Here is a 19,559-nt window from a genome sequence, read left to right on the forward strand (position 1 = left end):
TGTGGTGGTTGAAAAAAAAAAAAGCTTTAAATTCTTTGACACTCCTCTTACTTAGAGATGGGAGTCTAGGTCCCCTCCCCTTGAATCTGGGCAGGCTTGTGACTGCTTTACCCAACAGAGTATGGTAGAAGTATGTTATGTATGTGACTTCTGAGACTGGGTCATAAAATGCCATACAGCTTTTTCTATGGCTCTTGAAATGCTTACTCTCTAAATACTCTCTCTTGATGCTCCCTCTCAGAACTCACCTGTCATGCTGAGAGAAGCCCAAGCTACAAGGAAAGGCCATATGTAGATGCTTTGGTCAACCATCCCAGAGAAGCCCAGCCTTGGAATCATCTCAGCTCAGGTACCATGCATTGCATATAAGTGAAGAAATCTCCAGTTGATTCCAGACTCCAATCATGGATTCACCCACATTGTGGAATACGGACCTGGTAGAGCAGGAACAAGCCACTCCTGCTATGCCCTGTTTGAAATCTTAACCCAGAGAATCCATGGGCACAACAAAATGGTTGTGGTCTATGCCACAAAGTTTGGGCTGGTTTGTTACACAGCCATAGATAATTAGAACACTGGCTGACTAGGATACTGTTTCTCTTCCTTTCCCAAGTCCATAAGAAATTACTGGTGTGGTCAAAGAGGATAAATTTCTTCAAAACAAGAAAACTGTTCTATGCTTCTGGCTAAAGTACTAAGCCAGTCCCTTGGTGGGAGCTCTAGATTGTTCTTCCCTGTGTGTTGGCTTCTTGGTAGAAAGACCAGTTCTTGGTGTTGAATTTCCTTTCTATGTCCTGTTTTTACAAGTTGTCAATGATTTATTCACTAATTCATTTATTTATCCAATAAATGTTAATCAAGCCCCTTCAACAGAGCAGGTCCTCTTCTAGACGCTCAGGATGTGACGGTGAGCAAAACATATATGATTTCCATCTTTCTGGAGATGGAGTTCAATGCAGAGGTCTTAATCTTTTTTGTGCCACAGATCTTTCACATCTGCTGAGGTCTGTGGACCCTTGCTCAGAATAATGATTTTTAAGTACATAAAACACATAGGCTCACAAAGGAAACTGTATTGCAGTAGTTACCAAAATATTTAAAAACACATTTGTAATATAACGATATATATATTTCTTTATGGATGCATGAAATAATGAGATACAGTGATGAGTCTAATAAGTTTTGAGGTAGTGATGAGTCAATATAATATGTTGAGATGCTAGCAAAAACTGTATTATGAATATAGCTGTGATTTTTGTTGGTGAGAAAGTCACAGGTATATACTGTGACTATAAATACTACTGTGGTTTATTGTCTACATACCTAATAGAAGGAAAAGCTAAATTTTAGTAAAATTTAGTGAAAAGAAATATGTGAACTTTTTCTTACCCAAATTAATAAACTTCCTGGATTCTGTAGTCCATAGGTCCTAGGTTAAGAACCCTTAGTTTGGGGCATAGACAGACATCAAGCAAATAACAGCACCAATATATAATAACAAACTGTGATGCCTGCTATGTGAATGTATCAGTTTCCTGAGACTGCTGTAACAAATTACCACAAAATTGGTGGCTCAGAAGAAAAGAAAAAACCCCAGAAATTTATTCTCTTTCAGTTCTGGAGTCTAAAAGCACAAAATCCATATCCCTGGGCCGTGTTCCCTCTGGAGGATCTAGGGGAGAATCCATTTATTGTCTCTTCCAGCCTTTGGTGGATGTTGGCACTCCTTAACTTGTGGCCACATCACTCCAGTCTTCAAGGCCAACATCTTCAAATCTCTCTGTTCTGCCTTCACATTGCCTTCTCTGTGTGTATATCAAATCTCCCTCTGGCTCTCTCTTATAAGGACATTTGTGATTGCATTTAGGGCTCACCTGGATAATCCAGAAAAAGCTCCCCATCTCAACATCCTAAATTTAACCACAACTGCAAAATCTTTGCCAAAAGAGGTAACATTTACAAACTCCAGGAATTAAGATGTGGGTATCTTTCAAGGGGCCATTTTTCATCCCACCATGGTGACCCAGAGTCCTGATTCAAGCTGCAGTTGGTGATGTCCCAGGGATAGTTTCCCTTACGCAGAGACTTTGGACTGATAACTGAAGGAAGAATATGAGTAACTAGATAAAAGGGGTGTGCAAGGCAGGTGAGGTTGTTTCAGATAGGCACACAGGCAGACTAGCTCAGGCAAAAATCCAGAAGCTGGAACATCTATGCCACATCTGGGTGTGGAGGGTAGATGATGTATCTAGGGCCCAGAGAGGGCCCAAGTGGAGTGCTGAGAGATGCCCAAGAGAGGTCAGTGGGAGCCACATCGTAAAGCATCTCATAGGCTTTGGTTATAAGGATTTCCCTTATAGAAATGAGAAGATATTAGAAGATTCTATAGGCTGAATGTTTATGTCCTCCAAAATTTCATACGTTGAAATCTTAACCCCAAGGGGATTATATTAAGAGGTAAGACCTTTGGTAGCTGACTAGTTCATGAGAGTGGAGCCCTTGTGAATGGGATTAGTGCCCTTATAAAAGAAGCTTGAGAGAACTCCCTTGCCCCTTCCACATGTGAGGACACAGTAAAAAGGTGATCTGTGAACCAGGTAACACGGTAAACCTGCCAGCAGCTTGATCTTGGACCTTCAGCCTCCAGAACTAATAGAAATAAATGTCTGTTGTTTATAAGCCACTCAATATTCTGTTTTAGCAGCCCAAACTGACTAACAGGGGTGTCATGTGCTCAGAGCTGGGATTTTGAAAGCTCACTCTGGTTTAAGTGAGGAGAATAGATTATGGGATGGAGGGTTGCAAGAATGAGTGGTAAGAAGAACCGGTTAGAAGATGTGGCAGGGTCCCAGACAGAGATGACAGACTACTTGGTCTAGAGGTGATGGAGGTAGGAAAAAATTGAGAATAAATCAATGGACCTGTTAAAAAGTTCGGTGACTCAGGACACAGTATAGGTTTGGTTAATTGCAGAAAAACTTGGGCAATACAAAATTTTAATGTGTGTAAGTATGAGTTTCAGTTTACAAATCTGGATACAAGAAGTGAAATGTATCTTTATTTTACTAAATTCAACTCAATCTGATCTGAGCTGGTGAGAAATTCAATCTCAGCTACTATTAATTCTACATGCCCCTTCCCAAGGCTGTGTGAAAGGTTTGAGTACTTTATACAGATGACATTTGAGGAAGGAAGGGGTGTGTTTAGTACTCAGTAGTCACCACTTATATATGTATATCTTGCTGTTCAGTAGCTTGTTTCCCTGAAATTTCAAAGCAATCTATGCCAAAATGTATAGCTCTTTGGTTCTTTTTGGTAGGCAATTGTAGCCAAGAGAAACTTTGAGACAAGGCAACATTAGCTACTCTTCCTATAATCTTGTGAACAGAATGCAAGTCTTTAAAAAAAATTCTGTCACTTGCATGGACATAGACATTTATTAACTTTTTTAAAAGGAAAGCACAGGAACAATTCATACAACCTGTGGGCTTGGAAGCCCTGGGTCTCTCTCCTTTTCAGTGCTCCAAACACCACTTTGCTCAAAAGCTTTACTAGAGGCAAATCTCAAAACCAGAGGCAGGATTCTTGAATGATGCAATGGAATCTTTCCTGTTCAAGGTTGAATACAAGATCATTTAGAGCTTGAGTGTAGAGCTGACAGTGAAGGTGGGCTACAGGCCTTTCTAGCTTCTTATGGCCTGTTCATACTTCCATTTGGGTTCTCCCATGAGCCAAGTAGTCCATTTAGGAGGTGAAGGAACCACCAGTAGGAGAATGGATAAGTGAACCTCAGGAAGAAAGGCCAGCTGGTAAAAGGTATGTTGTCAAGCCCATTAGCATTGTAGGTAACTAGAGGTTAAATCTGTAGGAAGAATACTTGGAGCCAGTGTAGAACACAGGACTCAAAGTTATCACATCTGAGGGGCAAGGGAGCTGGGGTGTTTAGACACCAACTCTGGTTAATTATCAGCTGAGGGCTACTCAAGAGGCATTAATTTCCTGGCACTTGTGGTCAGACACACAGGCAACAAAGTAGACTTCAGTGACAAAAGCAAGCTCATAGGCCAGGCAGTACAGCTGCTGGCACTTGGCAGTGGGCTGGCATGCCCAAAGTGCATGGGCGAGGGGACCACAGGTGGCAGGCCAGCAGCATCTGCTACAGGTAAGAAGACAGCCCATTTCTGGCAACCCTCCTTCTGTCTCACAAGTCACTAAGTCCACCAAGGAAAACCCATTTCTGATCCTCACTATATACTAATTAGGAAAGCCTCAAGTGTTGATTGGAACACTAATGATGTGCTTGAAGGAGCCACCCTTGGAAGGTGACCTTTTTGATCTAATGTTTGCTGAGTACTCCTGGAGTGGGGGGGTCTACAACAGGCAACAGTTGGCCCTAGAGCTGAAGCTCAAACTATCACATGCATCCAATCACATGGTCTATGCTGGACAGACATCATCATACTTGCCATCCCAGAGCCCTTCAGTTGGAGGATCTGACTCTACTCAGTCACTGTGTGTGTGGGAACAGGGCTTGAGTGCCCTTCTGCTAGCAGGACCTGCAAGAAGCCAGTCCCTTTCATCAGCGAGTCCCCAACAGTCTCTAACCCTCTTCCTTCCTAAGGGGGATTTTGCCTTCTTAAAACCTTTGACCTCTAATATTCTCCCCCATTTCCTCACGCCCATCCCCCCTCCCCCTTCCTCACATGCACAGATGCACACTTTGTCCAGGGCAGTTCTTTTCAGTGGCTGTAGGTTTCTGTAAAACAACAGACTGGAGTAACATTTCCTATTCCATGTCCTGGGACCAGTATACTCAATTTTCAACCATTCCGCACAGAGCCCCTGAGGCAAAGGAGCACCTGTCTATTCTTCCTGGGGTGGGGGGAACTGGAGAAGGAAAAATACCTAGAGCAGCAAGGTCAAACTGAAAATTAATATCTTAATAAATTGTCCTGACACATTGGTGTAAAACTTGTGCTTGTTGCTTTCCTTAAAAAAAAAAAAAGGTAATTTAAAAACACGTAACATAGATTGATGCTTCCCCAGCACCAGTACCAGTTCATTGGATGTCTCCCCTGTTTTAGGGTCTATGACAAGATCAGTATACACATTGTCATCAGATGTTCGTGAATCTTATGTGAGGCATGATTATCTCCTTTTTACAGATAAGGAAACTGATTTTCATAGGGATTCTTTTAAAAAACACCATTTCTTATAATCACAAAAAAAAGGTAATTGGCAAGAAAATTAAAAAGCTCGAAGAAGGAAATAGAAATCCTTATAATCCCTCAATCCATAGATTACAATTTAGAGTATTTTGATTACATCACTCCCATCTTTTTTTGGTGTCCATTTGCGCATATATTTTGAAAAACCAAAATTGGGCTCTTTTGGTAGCAATCTTTTAAATGGATCCTCTGAGAACGCTGAAGGACAATTTTCTGACATAGATTTTCTTGAGCTGGAAACGAAATCTTCACCAGGGCAATCCAAAAGCATGCAGCCTTCAAATTATTCATGGTGTGAAGAGATGTGTGGTGAAAAGAGGAGGGGGCGCTTAATTGTGCAATTTTTGTGGGCTCTTTGTAAGACTCTTGGCCTGCAGCTTACAAACCCTTTGCTTAGTTTGCTAAATAGCCCTTCTCACTCGGCCCGGGATCTTCCATCTGACTGAGCATCAGCAATTTCGATTGTGTTACTTTAAAATTTGAGGCCATTCTCATCAGTTGTCTGGGACCATAACAAAAATCTACACATTTGATTCTCCCTCTTTTCTACTTTCTCCAATATGGACTAGTTTGAGAACTCTCATTAAGTAGAAAACAACATTTTTAGAGTGGCTCTCAAAGGCTAAATGGAAAGAAAAGAAACAGTTCTTGAGTCTCCTCGCCAGGCTCCCACAAGCCCACGATTGTCTTGGGTGTGAGTCCCAGCTGAGCAAGTACATTCCCCGCCTGGGGCAGAGACCGGGCCTGGCTTCTTCCCAGCCCTCCTCATTGTGATGGGAGGCTGAGACCCGCCACTGTCACAGTGGTGGGAATGGGGAAGACTGGGAACCCCACGCAATGAGGAGTGGGTGGCCTCGCCCCTAGCAACCAGGCTGTCTGTGGCTGCAGTTCCTTTCAGAGGCACTCATAGCCTCCCTCCCCTGCTTGCTTCCTTGCTACAGACCATAACAACCCAGGCTGTTTAGAGCAGGGACTGTGTCTGACCTATTTTTGAGTCAGCGCCTAACATTGCTCAAAGTATGTTTATGGAATGAATGAATGAACGAATGATCTAACTTCCATCGCACCAAGGCACTTCCACAAGGCGACAGGCCCTTTGACCTTCAATGAGCCAAAAGCATAAGATGTATTTCACAATATCCAGCCCTATGGAATCCCAATGCTAGATTAAACAAACTTCTTGCCCCAAAGCCAACCAGGGCCAGAGACCCCTATCATGTTCAACTTCTTGTTTTCATTCCCCCATGTCTAGTTTGCCACCAGCTGACCTCAGAAGAGGAACTTGGAGCTGGCCTCCAAGTTGCTTGTCAACCTCACTAGCCACTTTAGCTAGGATTCTCATCCCATCTCTCCAATCACAGTGGGATCTAACCAATCTTGGAGTAAAACACTGCCATCAAATGAAATTTTGCACAAAAACCCAAGATGTTAAACTGGAAGCTTGGATGGAAGCTGTTGCTCTGGATAAAGGTGATGGTGTCCCACATACCCTCCTATGCTAAATCTACTGTCATGTGAAATCTTGGCTTCTCGGGATACACTTTGAAACCAACTGACCAACACTTCTTCAACAGCCTTGTACCTGGTTTCCCTGCCTTAGCTTGATAAAATGAACATCTAATCATGCAACAGTCCTGCTTAAAAACGTATTATTACAGATAGGAAAACCATCCTAAGCTCTTAGCTTGCATGCAAAGTCCTCTTCCATCTGGCCCCAGCCTGCATTTTCAGACCAATTTCCCAGTCTTTGGGTTCCAACCTCTTTAAACTACTCACTCATCCCTGAATACCCAAAAACTTTTCACAACCCTGTCCCTTTACATATGATATATCTTCACCCAAGGATATTCTTTACTTTGATTTTTGTCATTCAAATTCAACAGATTCTTTGGGGTCTCCCTCTTGTACTGTTTCTTCCATTCAGCCTTCTCTGAGGACCATTTATGTTCTTTCTTCCTTATTGATTGCAGGTTTCTTAGGGACAGGGACTGTGTGCCATTCAATGCTGTACTCCCAAGTGCCTAGCACAGTGCTTAGTATGAGAGCAAATGATCAGTACATGTTGGTTGAATAAATGAATGGCTCATCAAATGCAAGAATAGATCATTGTTGGCTGAAAGATGGATCCCCAGAGAAGCTGAGATTCAAGCTGAACTCTGAAACACAGAAGGATTGGTATCAAAAGTGGAAACTGGGGAATGGGTATAATTCAGTGGTAGAACTCATGCTTAGCATGCACAAGGTCCTGGGTTCAATCCCCAGGACCTCCATTAAAATAAGTGAACACTAGTTGGAGGATTTTAATCCACTGCTGATTTTGTCTGAAGGAAGTCAGGATTATTGTCCTGGCTGGCCTTCATCAAGGAAGCAGACATAGGAACTGAGATAGGAGTCCCCAAAGTATTTATTTACCTGAGTAGACCCTGGGTTGGAATTTCCAGAGTGAATCTCATCCGCAATAAGCCATAGTCACTGTCTAATTATTCTCCATCTTCACCTCACCTAACCCAACACCCATCCATTTTCCACTCTTCTCACCTTGGGAGACTGCATCATCTTGCTCCTTTGCCAGCTGGTTTCTGATTATATTCTGACAGTGGGAAGCACTGGCAGGAGATCTGGAGCATGGGAGGAACGAACGTTCAGGGTCCCTTCTCCCTGTTTGATTCCGTGTCTTTGGCAGAGGCTGTGTCATTCAACTGTTGCTCTGTGGTAGGCAAAATAATGTTGCTCCCCGAACCTACTAACTTAGATTGGCAAAAGAAAGGATCTTTGTAGCTGTGGTTAAATGAAGGATGTTGCAATGGGTGATTATCCTGGATTATCTGGGTGGGCCCAATATAACCCCAAGGGTCCTTGAAGGGAAGGTAGGAGGATCAGAATCAGTAGTGGATGTGAGGATGGAAACAGAGATTGGAATGATGCAAGGCGTTGTTGCAGAAAAACGTGTTACAGCTCAGTGTTATAGCTCGGTGTTACAGTTCGGTGTTACAGCTCAGTTGTGACAGCAACCTGGATCCAGGCAGGAGACCAAGCAGCACTTGGAGAGTTGGAGAACTCAGGCTTATTACACCAGCGGGCCCAGAGGAGTTAACACTTCAAGCTCTGGACCCCGTCTGTAGGTTTACATAGGCTTTTATAGGCTGCCAGTTTACACTTTGCAACATCATATGCAAATAAGGTATAACAAAAGTTGACTAATTAGGAACAAGTTTTGTAGAAATGGACCAATCAGGAGAGATAGAAGTAACCAATCAGGAGTGAGGGAAATGGACCAATCAGGAGTGAGAGGAAGAACCAATCAGGAGTGAGCTCCATGCAAATGAAGTACTACAAATGGACCAATCAGAAGTTAGGGAAATGGACCAGTCAGGAGTGAAGGAAATAATCAATCAGGAGTGAGCTCAGGGAACCAATAGAATTTTAGGGGTAAGTTACACTTTTCTAGAAGTAAGCTGTTTCAGAGGCAAAAAGTGAGATAGAGCCTCTGGGCCAGGGAACCGGATGGTCCTGGCAGGAGAGTAGTGGCCCTGCCTGGGGGTCCTGCCGGTCTTCTTTTCTTTTATGGGGCTTCCAACCTCAGTGTGATGCAGGGAGTGTGAATTTTCATGCAATTTTGTACATATGTACATGGGGAGGAGGGGAAGGATGTAGAGCAAGGAGAGTGATCCTGTGGGCCAGGAAATGTGGGTGGCCTCTAGTAGCTGGAAAAAGTGAAGAAACAGATTGTCCCCTGGAGCCTTCAGAGGAAACAGCCCTTCTGATACCTTGATTTTAGCCTAATAAGACTCATGTCAGACTCCAGAACTGTAAGATAGTGAATTTGGGTTGTTTTAAGCCACTAAGTTGTGGTTAATTGGTTACAGTATCCATAGGAAACAATACAAGCTCCTGTTGGTTTGCCCCTTTTCTAAGGCTCTTCCTTCATGGCTCCCAGTCCTACTAGGGTCAAATAACTCTAATTATTTCCCTTCTTCTTGTTTCCTGCTTCTTGCTGTTAGGCTCTGGATGTCTCAGGATTCCTTGTTGGTTCCTGTAGCCCTCTCCGCATCTCTGTGAATTTTCCTTCCATTCAAGTCTCTTGAGCCACCTGATCTGGATTCTACTTCCTACTAGAGCTGTCTAGCTCTCCACCTCTAAGAAACATGGCAAGATGATTTCTCTGGTCTCAATGGGCATTCTCTCTGGGCTGAAGGGACCATGCACTATGCTGGGAGCACCTTCTCCGTGGAGTCTGACTTTCCCAGAGGCAAAAATGCCTGCTGGCCTCCACAGAGAAGTCTGTCAGAATTTGAAGGCATCAAGCTAGCCCAGCTAGCAGTGAAGCATGGAAATAAATCCTACTCTTCTTCTAGATTAAGGATTTTGAAACTTGGTAGTCCCTGAAGGGGCTCAGAGGTGAAGTCTGTGAAATGCCTGAAACTGTGAATTTTGTATGCGACTTTGTGCATATCTGCATGGAGAGGAGAGGGAAGAGTCTAGATCTTTCACTAACTAGATTGTCGGGGGAGCTGTGCTCAGCTGCCAGGGTCTCCCTCACTGTCTCAGATGGAGCAGATGCTTTCTGTGCCCTGTCCCACGTCCCCGTGGCACACCTCTGATTTCTGTGAGACTCTGGAGGCCAGTTCCTGTTATTGCAGGCTCCCTCCCACTTCATGTGTCTCTCCACTTTTCTACTTTAGAAGCTGTGGAAACATGGAGGAATAGCTTGGAAGTGTGGGGGGGTTAACACCTTGAGGGCAGAAGTCAGTGGATAAATGTCCAGTCACCAAGCTCTCACTGGACTCCTCCAGAATGCAATCTGTAGGCTTCACAGAAGTGCCTGCACCATCAAAATCCTGATGACGATGACACCTCAATGATGCACTCACGTATGGGCTTGCTCTCCTTCCCTGTCTCACTCTTCCTGCTTCTTCACTCCTGATTCCTGGGATGACCTCTAAAAGAAACTACCTGCATTCTGTTTCAGGCTCTGCTTTCTGAAAAAACAGACCAAGAGACCAGGGGAGTTTGACAGAGCCCCCAATTTGAGCTCCGCGTGTGGAGTATGGCCTCCCCCACACAGTCATGCCAGACTCTCGGGCCCACTGGTGCTTTAATAAAGCTTCCCTGTTTGACTGTGGAAGCCACAAAGTCCACAGCTGGAAGTTACTTCCATCGGAAGAGGGAACCATTTTTCTCTCTCATCTTGTAGGACCCAGAATGGCCAGCCCCTTCTCTCATTTGTGATCTTTGCCTCCCAACACCCGTCCCCAACACCCAAACCCACGCTTGCCAGCAGAAGCCGGAGGCACGGAAAAGTTCACCTTCGTCCTAGAGGAAAGGAATTCCACTGGGGCCTTAATTAGGCTTTCACTGCCTTCAGCTAAACATTCCAACATCTGCTGTTGTTATCACCGGAACACCTCAACCAGATCTAGCACATTTCATGGATGGGAGTAATGTGACGGGAAGAAGATAAGGAAGGGCTGAATCCACTTGGCAGCCTGGCTGGAGGAAGTCAGGATCACCACTGTGTTAGTTATCTACTGCTGCATAACAAATTCCCACGCATTTAGAGGCTTTAAACAACACCTATTTGTTATCTGACAGTTTCCATGTGTTGGGAGTCTGAACAGCTTGACTGAGTCCTCTGCTCAGGGGCTCACAAGGCTGTAGTCAAGAGGTTGACTGGGGCGGAGGGTCTCATCTGAGGCTCAGGGGCTTCTTCCAAGCTCATGTGGTCGTTGGGTGAATTTAGTTCCTTGCAGCTGTAAGCCTGGTGATGGCTTGCTTCTTCAAGGCCAGCTGCAGAATCTGTCTGGCTTCTTCCATCTCTAACTGCTAGACCCTCTTTAAACAGCTCACCTGATTAAGTCAGATCCACCCACACTCAAAGGGAGGGGATTACACAGGGGCATTGGTCATTGGGGATCTTCTTAGAATTCTGCCTCATACTCACCCTGACTGGCCTCCTTTGAGAAATACAAGCTGAGGGAGAGGGTTGCAGAGAGAGGGAGAAGCTGATCTGACCTTAGTTGTTTTCTCTACTTGTCATTCCCTGTGAGTAATGCCTTCTCTAATGAGAAAACATTTTTCATTTTTAAATTAGCCATCAAATGAGAGAGAAAAGCCCAAAGAGTTTTGAGAATACAATTAACTTCTTTGGTGAGATTGGGCAGAAAAAAATCCACATGGCCCTCTTTACCTTTGAGATCACTAAGTCCTCAACTGAAACTGGGGCTCAGCCTTGAAATCTGCATCATCTTCTTCTGCCGTATAAATCATTAAATTCTGTCCATTTTACCTCCTCATTGTCTCATGAATCCATGACTGCTACAGAGGCCTCCAAACTGTCCCTCGACTTCGATTCTTGCCCTCTATATTCCATTCCACCCACAGCACTCTGAGCTGAGTGATCATACTCTTGACTTAAGGCAGGGTCGTCCCTGGTGACCATCTTCTCAAGCTGCTCAGTTCAGATCCCTAAGGACAGCTCTGTCAGTGGCTGCATCACTGAATTACTTTCTGAGGGTTGCTGTAACAAAGTGCTGTAAACTGGATGGCTAAAAACAAGAAATTTGATTGTCTCACAGTTCTGGATGCCAGATGTCTGAAATCAGGGTGTTAAAAGGCCAATGCTCTCTCCAAAGACTCTGGGGAAGGATCCTTCCTTGCCTCTTTTAGCTTCTGGTGGTTCCAGGCATTCCTTGGCTTGTGGCTGCATCACTCTGTCTCTGTATTAATCTTCACATGGCTGTCTTCTTTCTGTGTCTTCACACAGCATTCTCCCTATGCATCTGTGCAAATTTCCCCTTTTTATCTGGACACCAGTCACATTTTGTTAAAGCCCACTCTAATGACCTCATCTCTCTCTTTTTAATTGAAGTATAGTTGATATGCAATATTGTGTTAGTTTCAGGTGTACTGTAGTCAAAATCACTGTTCTTGGATTCAACAAAGAGTTTAGATTTCTATCACATAGCTTAGGTGCTAATACTAATAGTTACAGTAGCTAACACTTACTGAGTGCTGCTTATGCCAAGTACTGGGCATAGAATAAGCTTTTGGCTTACTTAATCCTCATGACAACCCTATGAGATAGCTGCTATTATTATCCCCACTTGACAGATGGGAAAACTAAAGCCTGGAGAAATTAAACAACTGTCCCAAGGGCACACAATTACTAAGCAATGGAACTCGGGCTCAAGTCCAATTTTCTGGCTCCAGAGCTCCAACTCTCTTCCCAAACATAAGATAAATTAAATTTGGATACTAGAAAGCATTAAGTACCTTTTGCTATATAACAACTACCCCAATGCTGGGTGGCTCAAAACGATGATTTGTTATTTCTCTTGATTCTGCGTGTTAGCTGCAAGTTCTTTGTTGGTCTCGCCTGGGCTCACTCAATGGGCTGCATTCAGCTAGAGGGTTGGCTGGGGGATGAGCTCAGTGGGGACAGCTGGGACAACTGAACATCCCTTTCTATGTGGTCCTTCATCTGACATGGATGATGGTATCAGAGCATAGTGTCTCAGGGTTCCAAGAGAGTGGAGGTGGAAGCCAAGATGTCTCCAGAGGCTTAGCTTCAGAAGTTGTGCAGCATCACTGCTGCTACATTCTGTTGGCCAAGACAAGTCACCAGGCCGGCTCAGATTCCAGGGAGGGGGAAATAGACTCCACTTCCTAAAGGAAGAAGCTGCAAAATCACATTGCAAAGGAGTGTGCATACTGAGAGAGGAGGAATTTGTAGCCATTAAACTATCTACCACAAATAGATAAAACCTGGACACTAGGTAACAGGTAACACCTCTCTGTTAGTGGGGACTCTTGGTTGCATGTGACAGAACTCGAACTCAAACTGACTTATCAAGAAAAAGGAAGGGAGAATTTATCAGGTCATTTTCCTTTTAAATCTAAGGGTTAGTCTGGCCTAGTCACCAGCACTTGGTATCTTGTTCTTTCCTTCTTTCAGGCGGGACCACCTCCATGTAGTGTTAAATTTGACACTACCAGTTGAATTGTTACATTCCCACTAAAAAGAACTTTTTCTCCAAATTTTTCCAACAAACATCTCAAGATTGCATGTCATTGGTCTGGCTCTGGACATACATCCATCTCTGAACCTGTCACTGAATCCAGGAAGTTGAAATATGCTTATTGGCCATTCATGGACCATGTGTCTGTGCAATGGGGTGTAAGCTGGGGGATGGCTGGTAAATGTTTAACAACCGGCTCTGGGGTGAGAGGAAGGAGATTGTTTTTTGTAGGGTTTGCCAAGGTCAGTGGTATAAATACTCTCCCCATGGCTGATTTCAAGCTGTGATCATGATGCCCATTGAATATGGAATTGGGAAGAGATGGCATGATCCCGAGCAGAACTAGTAGAAGTGGTCTCCAGCACACCACTGTATAACCCTGCCCACATCACAGGACTAAGAGTGAGAGGAGGGTGGTGTCCCAGGGGAAATCAGGAAATGGAAATGAAATAGATCAAGAAAAAAAAACCTCGGATTTCCAATCTAATTCTTTAATTTTCTTTCCCCACAAATGGACAATATGTAAGGGACTAGTACTTTGCCTGCTATTCTGGTTGTTTTTAATCACCAAAGTTAAAAGGAGGTTTGGAGGTAGAAGATGTCCAACATGACAAAATGTTGAAATGAACCATTTGCTCAGCGTCTTTCCAGGCTAAATCAGTTCTTTCTAAAAGTGTGAAGGTTTCAGCCTGTCTGACTTTGTTTACTCACCAACGTGAGTGTAGATTGATCGTTGGTTTTAACAATCACAATTCAGGTAACAACTAACCTTTTTGCGGGTTTACTCTGTGCCAAGCACTGTGCCGAATGCCCTGCCTGGATTATCTTGCTTGGTCCTCAAATCAACCTTATGAGGTTGTTGTGGTTATTGCCCCCATTTAACAGATGCAGAAACTGAGGCACAGAGAGGTGAGGTACTTGCTTATGGTCACACAGCTAGTCAGTGGCAGTGTTAGAAATGAGCCTAAAGCTGTCAGCTCTTCCTGTCAATGGTCTCAACTTCTACCTTCTATTGCCTTCTCATTGGCCAAAGTGGGGTATCTCGTAACCCAAAAGAGCCCTTTAGTGGATATTTTGCTAAGATGAGGATCCATTCATAATGTGTCTGTGATATCATGTCCCATGTTTGAATATGGGTTTTTACTGAAGAGGAAAACACAAGCCTTTTGAAAGAGCAGGCTTCAGGTGGCTTCTTCTGGGAGGGTAAATTCCCTTAGGGACATGGGTGGGCAGGTGGTGGCTCAGGCTGCATCTGCTCACAGCAGGATGTGGATGGTGGGCATGGAAGGCCTCCTGGCCTCTGCCTCAGGGGCTGAAACCCATCCTCAGCTCCCCTGGGACAGGAGTCTGGCATTAGCTGCCAGTAACCCTCAATTCCAGGGAAGACCCAGGTCTCTCTTAGAACCTTCTGGACCATTTATTTGACCATCACTCCTGGGACAATCAGAGGGGAGTGGAAGAGAAAGGCCCTGAGGTGGGGAGAGGAGGGCCGCTCCAATGACTAATGTGTGTCCAGGAGGACCTTGGCTGGTTTGGGTGTCTCCTTCAGGCTGGAAACGATGATTTGTGGGTCTGGGAGTTTGGATTTTATGACCTGAACCTTTAGCCTTTCTGGGGCCTGTGAGAGAGGCCCAAGAGGAGAAGTTGCCAGAGGCAGTTAACGTTTGGCCTTGGTTTGATTTGTTCCAGTTGTTTTGCAGCTGCCCCTCAGTCTGCTATCATCGATCGCGGGGAGTCCCTGGGCACCCAACTCCCCAGCTGGAGTCAGGCTGTAGGCAAAAGAGGGCAAGAAATAAAACAAGGATGAGGACCCTGTCTTCAGGAAGGAGGGCAGGAGGAAAGAATGGAGACCTGCACAGCGGCACGGCATCTCCGGGGACCCCTTGTGCTTAGAGCCATTGGAGCTCAGGGGAGGGAGGGAAGGAAGTCTCTTTTGGAGGAAAAGGGCTTCTGGCTATTATTCAAAGGGCATACATAGACATCTTGAGAGGAAGGCAAAAAGCATTCGAGCTGAAGGAACGTCCTGTGGAGAGGTAGAGGTGGAAGGTTCTTGGCAGGAGAAGGAAGTAGGAGGCAGAGGACAGAATTGAGGACGGGAGATGGGGGGTGGGGGAGCCACCGAAGTTAACAGGACTGCTTCAAGCCTGGGACAGAAGGGTGGAGGTAATACAGATATAAATGAAAATAGGACCCTGGTTTCCAGGCCCTAGCCCAGGAGGCTCTGAGGTTTTTGAGGAGAATCCATGTTATCTAGGTAATCTGGGAAGCTGAAGAAATTTAGAGAAACCCCTTAGAGGGAGGCATCGTCCAGGCGTCTGCTGTACAGGAAGTGTCTAAGTTACACACTTGGGTGCTTTTCCTCCACCCAGACAATGTTTTTCTTCTCCCATAACAACAAGCCTACAGCTGGGGAAGGGGGGGGGGTGGTGATTTAAAAAAACCATTCCAAGAGATAAATCTTGTAATACTAACCGCTGAACAGCTGGCCCTTTAAAGCATAGAATAGCCATTTACCCATTAATCCATCCCTTTAAAATGCAGAACCATCCCACCCCTAACACACACACACACACACACACACACACACACACACACACACACAAGCACGCACATGCACACAAGCGCGCGCACACAAAGGGTAGTTCAATTTCATTTGGCGCAGCTACAGCAGCGCTGCTCTTGTACTTTTCATGTTCACAAGTACAGCCCTGGGTCCAGTTGAAAGAGTTTAAACCAACAACAGGAACCAGGGGAGGGGAAGGAAAGAGAAGCCACACATTCTAGATGCCTTTTCATCAAATTCCTTTCTAGGGGCTCCCCGTGATCCTGGATCCTGCCACTGCCCACTACCTGGTGCCCTTCCCAGAACGCTCTGCCTTCCCTGGGCTTCTCGTTTTCCTGGAAACAGTCTGCAAGGGCAGCTGTCACCACCAGGTCCCACAGCCTACCACTCACCAGATCTGCCTCGCAGGTCTGACTCTGCTATTTCTCTGTCTTATTCCCAGTGGTCACCTTGAGTGATCTATACCACATGCTGTCCTGACTAGGCCTACTTGCCAGAGGACTTGGATGAGACCATTCTGTTTGTCCCTCCCAGCTTGCCATCTGAGTAGCCTCTTTGCATCTGTGATTTGTGACTTTCCTGATAAGCAAAGAAATAAAATTAAGCCCCATCTCTCTCTCTCTCTCTCTCTCTCACACACACACACACGCACACGCACACGCACACGGCTGGTTTGGAAAACGAGTATGTGTGGTGTGTGTGCACGTGTGTGTGTGTGTGAGAGAGAGAGAAGTGGGGAAATCAGATGAGTAACTGGGAAGGGATGAATCGGTTAGCTGTCAGGTATAAGAAAATTAAGGCCATTAGCTATTTTCGATTTTTTTTTTCTGTCATGTCAACAAGATTAGCAAGCCAAATGCTCAAGGAGCACGTTTGGGGGAGTTTTGAGTGCTCGGTGAAACTGCAAACCTCTGCTGAGCAAGATTGCCTGGATTTCTCTCCCGCCTGCCCTTTCAGCGGGTAATAATAACGGGAGAATTAGTGAGCAGACAGATGCCGCGCGCACTGGTGCACAGCGCTCGGCATTGTATAATAATGAATATATTCACAGCGGCTGTTTCAATGGTTGTTTCTTAAAATGATAAAGTTAATTTTGCTGGGCCCTTCTTTATTTTTTAAACCTGAGCCTCACAAAAGATGGAAGCTGAAATCACCTCTTATTCTTTTATTCACAATGGTTTCATTATGACGTTTGGAAATACAAACAAAAAAAAAATTGTGTTCTACAGGGAGCTCGGAAACATGCAAAGCCTGGTATGTTCTCCCAGCATCTGGATGTCCAGTGACTGTTGCTTTGTTTTGGTCTTGGTTGGTGTTAAGACAGGTGAATAGGGTCCTTGAGCAGTGGGATTTTATTGTCAGTATTTAGTCAAAATCTGAGTAGAGTTTTACATTTTTTACAGCATGATCTTTGTAAGATGTTATCTGAATAATAATAGCCATAGCAGCTATAATGGTACATTGGATGCCTACGATGTGCATGTCAGCGCACTAGATGCCATTTGGTTACTAATTTAAGAACTCATATAAACCCCACAAGTTAGGTCTTAGGTTGAACCACAAGAAATTGCGGTTTCTGTAGCTCAGAATATCAAATATAGGCAGTGTCATGTGATTCAAATTAATGTTATTTCTCAATTTTATAAAGACACGGTCTCAGAGATGTTGGGTAACTGGTGCAAGGTCAGCCAGCAAGTAAAAGGCAAAACTGAGGTTTGTACCCAGACCAGCAGAACCTGAGGGTTCTTTACCCCAAGCTCACTGCAGCTTGGTTCAGTGGGTGTTAGTATCTCCAGTTACATCCAAGGACATCATAGTTTTGAAAAACAAAATGACCAGGATATATGCCCAGGAAGAGGCGAGGCAAAACTCAAACCCTCTGTCTTAAGGGAACCCATTAATCTTTCCCTTTTTGCAATGAAAACCCAAGAATAGGATAAGCTCCAAGCAGAGCTGTGATGACACAGGAGCTGGCACCTTTCCACTTGACAGTCAGCGACTCGTGTTGCACCTCCTGCACCTAGTTACCACATCCCCCAACACCCCCCCCCCCAACTCCCATCCTTGTTCAGGGAATTATCCTGAGGTCATCTCCCACATTTCACTCATCGCATGTTCATTTATAAAGCCCCGCTCATTCCTGAACCCCTGAATCCTTGCCACCCTGGAGTGGTGACATTTTAACGGAGGAAGTTTAGGGCACTGTTTAGCTTAGGTCCTCCCAGAAGCAGATCCTAAGACAAAGATTTCAGTGCAAGGAGTTTATTTAAAAGTAAATCCTAGGAAACCCTGATTAGAGGAATGAAGAAGTGATGTGGGGAAAGAAAAGACACCAATACAAAGTGTGTTATTGAGCAAGTGACCTCTGTGGGCTCCCCATTGGAGCTCAGTCCAGCTGGGGACCTTTGGGGGCAATAGCAGAATATGCCCTAGAGTTATCCCAACCAAGAGATGAGGAAGCCGATGTATGCATCCACCAACTCATTGGTTAAGGGCTGCTTCCTAGGGTGTAAATTTCAGTTTGCCTTCTTAGAGTCCCAAACATGCTCCCAGGGCCAGAATCCTTAGCAGGTATTCATTCACTGTAAACACCTACATCCGTAGGAGTGAGTGTCCATCAGCAACATCTGCGATGGGCACCTGAACGTTGTCTTAATTTAAAGGAAAGACTCTGTGACCATTAAACTCAAAAACATCCATAAGTTCAAGGACAGGCAGTTGGGTCAGGACATCCTGAGGCATAAGCCCCAGTGCCATACACGTGGTGCCTGCAAAAGCCACCTATTCCTAACCAAAGTAGGACTTCCAGAATTCCACTCCCTCCTTTTTCCAGATCCATTATCCACAAATGTGAGACTTCTCTGTCATCCACCCTCTCTCTGCTGTGTGAGTAACCACAAAAGCCATGAGTTTTCAGCCCAGGGTCCCTCTTGAGGTCACCTTCATCCTAGTAAAATGAGTAATTCCTTGGGGAGACTGGGAGAAGGCACCTTGCAAGTTTCAGAACTTGATTGGTGGTGGAGTTTTTTCTGTCTCTTCCCGACTTTAATGTGGCTCTAATTCTGACTTCGTTGCAGAGCCGTGAAATCAAATTAGGAAATGGGAGGAGACGAGCAACCCCTTCAAGCACAATCAACTTCTGATGGCTTCCCCAAAGCTCTAATGAATCTGCATAGACCTCCAGTAATATAAGGTGGCTTTTTGTAGCACTTTGTTTTTCTCCCTTTCTAAAGAGAAAATGGGCTAGAGCATAGGTATGCGGGTAGCTAATGCAGTTGGTGTTGGAGAGCCTTGACTTTTTACTGCAGAGTGGGGAAGCCTTGGGGGAGGGTGAGGAAGCTGATTAGAAGGAAGGGAAGGCAGGAGCAGCAGCAGCAACTTCCAACCCCGCTGGTGGGTCTGTTATGTATAAGCTAACGTGTGAGACATTGTGTGGAAACAAAGAGAGGGAAAACATAATCCCTGACCTTGAATGGCTAGCAGGCTGTTTGCTCAGAGCCTTGCAACTCAGAGTGTGAAATAGCAGCATTGCCATCACCAGAGAGCTTATTAGAAATGCAGAATCTCAGGCCCCCCACCCAAGACTTCCTGAATCAGAATCTGAATTTTAACAGGATCCCCCAGGGGATTCAGATGTGCGATAAAGTTTGAGAAGAGCTGGCCCAAGAGATTCCACATCTGATCCTGTCACATCCGTGCTCAGAACTCCATTCTGATCGCATCCTAACTTCCCATCCGCAGCTCTCACCA

The 19,559-nt window shown here is 44.9% G+C and overlaps 1 long non-coding RNA gene across 2 annotated transcripts in view; it reads left to right on the forward strand.

Moving 5' to 3' along the window:
- Positions 1–241: 241 nt before the first annotated feature.
- Positions 242–19,559, forward strand: part of LOC116662026 — a 118,682-nt gene continuing 99,364 nt past the window's right edge. The window contains exon 1 of one of the 2 annotated variants that reach the window (XR_004318005.1): positions 242–349. This is a non-coding gene — a long non-coding RNA (uncharacterized LOC116662026). Of the gene's footprint in view, positions 350–18,883; positions 19,003–19,559 lie in introns of those variants that run through there. The other variant, XR_004318006.1, reaches the window with a different exon arrangement.

This window comes from Camelus ferus, chromosome X (genome assembly GCF_009834535.1).
Source record: "Camelus ferus isolate YT-003-E chromosome X, BCGSAC_Cfer_1.0, whole genome shotgun sequence".
In the NCBI taxonomy this organism is placed as follows: Eukaryota; Metazoa; Chordata; class Mammalia; order Artiodactyla; family Camelidae; genus Camelus; species Camelus ferus.